Raw genomic sequence first — 5817 nt, forward strand, 5'->3', positions numbered from 1 at the left:
AATTTTGAATAAATTAATCCTTCATTTGAATGTTATTATTAAACCCTTCAACTAAAATGTCCGATTCCATGGCTGAAGAGCTCCCAGACCAATTTTTATAACAAATATGTTTCACAGGTGATACTTGCTTGGTAGTTGCTCGAGAGCATATGCCGCAATATTTGGTTCTCACTCCAAGAAAAGAACTTTTCCTGCAGCTTGTCCAACAATAGAGGCCTATAATATAATGAAAAATAAAAAATAATTCAAAAAACACAACTTTTAATAAACGTTAGTAATTTTTATATACTAATTAAAACGTTTTAAAAATCAACGGAATTCAGGGCCTGATCATTGGCTAGGCCCAATACGCATGGGCTTAGGGCACACATTGACTGCGGGACTTCAAAAATTAGTAAAAAGTCCTCAATATTACTATTTTTTTTAAATATTGAAAAAAACAGTTTTTCTTAAAAAAATTTCTTTTTTTTAATTCTTTAGAGCTTGATTACCCAAATCTTTCCCATCTAATGAATTATTATACAATTTTCTAACTGCGCCCTCCATTTTTAATTTAGTTATAATTACTAATTGCTCCTTTTCCCAATCTGCTAATTTAGCAGTAGTTTCAAGAGCCTGAAAATACTCATCATAATTATCACAAGTTCGATTGGGGACAATTGACAATAGAAATGGGGATTTTAATCATTCTGCCATACTTAATTGCTTATGTTTTCTATAAAATAATATACAAATAACAGTATCTATAAATACTACCACATAACCAAATATTAATTAAAAGTGTCTGCCGATCCTGGTCACGGCACCAGAAATATATGTGGTGATGTTCAGATGAAAGGAATAACTTTTTTCTTCTTTCTTTTTGCAGAAGTATGAATCGCGAAGGGTCGTGGCATCCAAATATATGCATAGGTAAAATGTCTTCTTTTAACGCACAGATTTTATTGCTTTCGGGTACATTTTGTTCGTTTTTTCTAAATCGAACGGCCATGGTAACTGCTGCCCGAAATCCAAGTATTCTATCGTCGAGCAACTTCCTTAGTGTGTGGTGCCCGTATTTACCACACTTAACGACTTCTTTCAGCTTATTAGAAGCATTTCTCAAGAGATGATTTGTGCACTCAATTTTTTCGGCGGTGACAGTGTGATATGGCCGAGAATCTAAAATCTTCTTATAGAAATTTCTGTCCCCGTCTCCAATGAATTTTGAATAAATTATTCCATGCATTTGAATGCTATTATTAAACCCTTCAACTAAAATGTCCGATTCCATGGCTGAAGAGTTCCCAGACCAATTTTTATAACAAATATATTTCACATGTGATACTTGCTTGGTAGTTGCACGAGAGCATATGCAGCAACATTTGGTTCTCACTCCAAGAAAAAGAACTTTTCTTGCAGCTTGTCCAACAATTGAAGCCTATAATATACAATGAAAAATAAAAAATAATTAAAAAAAAACACAACTTTTAAGAAACATTAGTAATTTTTATATACTAATTAAAGCGTTCTAAAAATCATCGGAATTCAGGGCCTGATCATCGGCTAGGCCCAATACGTATGGGCCTAGGGCTCACAATTTCTGCGGGGCTTCAAAAATTAGTAAAAAGTCCTCAATATTACTATTTCTTTTAAATATTGAAAATAACAGTTTTTCTACAAAAAATGTCTTATTTTTAAATTTCAAATTTCTTTACATTGTGGTACGACCAAACTCAGGTACACATTGCACTAATAAAATTCGAAAGTAAGGTGGGCTAGATTTGTGTTCGTTTAGCTTATCAATAATTACAGATTAATGACATAGCAAAAATCCATGACAGTTCTTGCTTGTGGACACCAATTGTCTTTACCTATTTTTTATTTGTGCATAACTTTCTTTCTTTTTTTATATTCTGCTTTTTTATATATTTAGTAATACTATTTAAGATCAAATTTTAAAGCAGTAATGTGCATCAGATATTACTACAGAACACGATTTTGAAATTCTCATATCTAAATAAATTATTATTCAAATGTGTTTTTCATTTTCCATCAGTAGATACAATTTTAGCTCTTTTGGATATTTAGCTCTTTTGGATTGGTGTTGAAATGTATTTTTCTATATAAATTATAATTAGTAGAGGAAAAGGTGTAGATATGGGCACCCTCTTTTGTTTTATTGATAAACTCTTTTGTTACTTTCAATTTGAAAAATTGTAGATTTTTGTCTTTCATTAACAACTATTACAAGTTTCCTAAATGCGAGAAGGCAAAACAATGATTAACATCAATTATTTCAAAAATCTTTTAAAAAGCACCAGAAAAAATGGGGTGTAAATATGGGCCCTCTTCAAAAATAGTAGTTTAAAAACAGGATAAAATAATACAAAATGGTAGAGAATTTATTTATTACAGTAAAAATAATTATTTACAGAAATCGCAAACATAACTGGCTCTTTCAGCCCCGGCACAATCTAAGTGTGCTCACATTTGGCACATAACACATCTCACCCACACTTTTCCCCGAGTGTCTTCAGAGAACTTTCCATCACAAAAAATGCAAGTTGCATCGCTTGAGTCTGGTTTATCCCCACCGTTGACATCTAGATAGGTATCATCATCACTGTCCATAAGGGAAGGGTCATCGTAGTCTGATGAGTCCAATGATGAATCGTATCGTTGCGTGGGTCGAAATTTCTTTTTTTGAAGGCCTTTCGTCCCACCCCTGCCCCCTGGCCGGTCTCTTACACCGGGAAAACTCAAGGACGTCTTCTTGAGAGCACTTCTGTCAAGCGACTTGGTCAACTGATCCTTGTATGGTGATCCGGTGATGAGGCTGGACCTTACTGATTTGCGTCCACGAGTAGTGGTTCTCTTCTAAAGGTTGGGAACAGGAGATATGTCGAAATTGCACTTGAAGTTCCCGGGGAACATTGCGGTATTTCAACTGCCTTATCAATTGACATAACTAGAACCTTATGTGCTTGTATATCAGGATATCTCGAAGGAGAGGCAAATGATGTTGATGGTCCAGAGATAACAAGTAGAGGAACACGTGATTCTGAAACATTGGAGTCCTCATAATATATTTAGTGATTAGAAGAAAATAATCTACACTTTGAAACCTCTAAATTGGTGACCGGACTATAAATAAAAAAATCTTCTGATCCAGAACAATGGGTGACGCTGTCGCTGTAGTCATCCCTCCCTTCATCCGAGCTGACCCCGCCCTTTGGTTCTTTATGCCAGAATCGACGTTTGCGTTAGCAGCTCCAAAGGCAATCATAGAAGCGAAGACCAAATATAATTATGTCGTCGCTCATTTGCCACCGGATACGGCGACGATCGTGAGAGATGTGATCATGCAACCGGATGTCACTGATACTTACATGGACTTGAAATCCAAAATCATCGAACGCTGTCGAGAATCTAAAACAGAGGAGATCCGACGTCTATTGGCTGGAGAAAATCTTGGGGATAGAAAACCAAGTGAGCTCTTGCGGGATATGAAACGCAGAACGGAAAATCACAAAATTGAAGACGAATTGCTTTTCGAATTATTTATCCAAGCGATGCCTCTCCCCGTCCAAACAATCATTGCTTCTATTTCCCCCATGTCAACGGAAAAAGCTGCCGAAGTTGCTGACAGAATATTAGCGATCTCGAATCCTCTGCACTTCCTTCAGTCCATTCACCCCAGAGTTCAACAACCCCACGGGATTCTCAACACCAATTTCATCCACTCTCTCCTTCCTCATCGGGAGTGGAGGAAATTTCTCTCTCCCAGCTGTACAAGGAAGTAAAATCATTACGGAAGGAGGTGAACTTTCTTCGAAGCAGGTTTCGGTTTCGAAATGATACTCGAAAATCTTCGCGCCCTCGCTCCTCCTCCACTGCTTCTGGAAATAGTGCTACGAAGTTGTGCTTTTACCATCGTAAATTCCAGGAAAACGCACATAAATGCGTGCCCTCTTGTGATTTTTCAAAAAATCACAAGTGGTCAGGGAATAGCGGCGAGTAATTCCTTGCCTTCCAATCAATCTCGCCGTTTGTTTATCATGGACAAAAATTCGGGTCAATCATTTTTGATTGATTCCGGTAGTGATGCATCTCTAATAATGGCAACCAAAAAAGAAAAACAAAATCCTGAAATTCAAACGTTTCGTGCTGCTGTACTGTATAGATTTGTCATTTAAGAATAAACCATCGCGTTGTGTTCCTCCTTTGCCCTATTTCAACTAAACTAACTAGTGACCTCAGTTCCAGCATGGGATACCTTACCTGTTTATCTGTAAAGTAAAAAATAGAACTACCAAAAAAGGTTAAACGATGACGGTTAAAACATGGGCAATAAATTAAAATGTGATGGATTGTGAGTAAAACGTTGCAAGTATTGCAGTGAGGAGAGGGTTCATCAAACAGCAAGTGAAGGTGGGTCAATCGAGTGTGGCCAATTCGAAGACGAGTAAGTTTGACGTCTGCCCTACGATTACGTAGCACAGGCAATGGATCGAAATCAATTTTTATAGCGCGCAATTTATTATTAATTTGAAGATCCCACTGCTGCAACCATAGAGACTTTGTAAGCTGTCGTACGTGTGTTTTTATATCTTGGTATGGTATAGACAGAGAGAAAGGGTTTGTAGCAGATCGTGCGGCAACATCGGCCACGTCATTGCCCGGAATTCCGACATGACTTGGGACCCAACAAAATAAAATATCAAACCCATTTTTATGAAAAGAATTTAACAGATGATGTATAAAATTTAAAATTGGGTGAGTCGATTCTTCNATTCGATTGGATGAATGCATTGCGCAGCATGTCCTTCTGTGGACTTTGTGCCATTAAACCCAACATTCAATTCCAATTCCAATGTAAAGTAAAAAATAACACTATCATCATACCATACGAAAATAAATACAGTTTGAGGTAGTAAACAAATAAAAGGTTTATTAAGTTTAAAAGAAAACAGTCCTTAAGGGACCGTATAAAAACCATTAGCACTCTAATTTCACAATACATGCACACGTGGTCCCCTCTGATCGGACCTCCACAAATACTGGCTTACCAATTTCATCATGAGAGAAAAGATATACAGTTAATATACTTTCATGACTATATACATAGCTACACTTATTCATCCAGAATGAAAATATTTAGCACTCTTGATTTCACAATACAGCAACATATGGCACCCACTGATCTGACATCAAACACTGACTTATCAATTCAAAATGAGAGAAAGGATATACAGTTACCATATATGCCTTGCTATATATTTAGCCACACTTATTCAGATGGAGATCGAACAACACGTGCTATGGATATCCACCACGTGTAGAAGCTAGCAATGGTTACCATTATTCAGGGTCCTTTGAGGTGAAAAGCACCGAAATTCATTTTCACAAAACATACTCTATTCGTAGAAATTCCCTACTTCACGGGAAAGCTATTAATTTATTACCTCTGTATATAACTCCCACACATCATATGATATTAGCCATCACACCATCTATTTTTTGTTGTCACCAACTTTTCTCATTTTTCCGTGCCGACTGACTCTTACTTCATCTAAGGAAGCTTATTCCCTCGGGTTTCCACCACAAATAGTAAATATGTATAATTTAAATTTGCAATCAAAAAGTGAAATGTATGAAATTAAAGGTTTACATAATGCTTATTCTTAGTTACAATTATAATATTGAACAATAAAATTAATTATTACATTTATATAAAAATATTAAAAGTTTAGAAAAAAGGTTTATTTTCACTGTCATTAGTATAAATTAAGTCTCATGCTGCCACCTATTGGCACAAAGATTAGTAAATAAAAA

General features: G+C 36.0%; 1 pseudogene; it reads left to right on the plus strand.

Moving 5' to 3' along the window:
- Nucleotides 1-1454: 1454 nt before the first annotated feature.
- Nucleotides 1455-4126, plus strand: LOC107454324 (uncharacterized; annotated as a pseudogene).
- Nucleotides 4127-5817: the final 1691 nt, after the last annotated feature.

Source organism: Parasteatoda tepidariorum, chromosome 5, assembly GCF_043381705.1.
Source record: "Parasteatoda tepidariorum isolate YZ-2023 chromosome 5, CAS_Ptep_4.0, whole genome shotgun sequence".
In the NCBI taxonomy this organism is placed as follows: domain Eukaryota; kingdom Metazoa; phylum Arthropoda; class Arachnida; order Araneae; family Theridiidae; genus Parasteatoda; species Parasteatoda tepidariorum.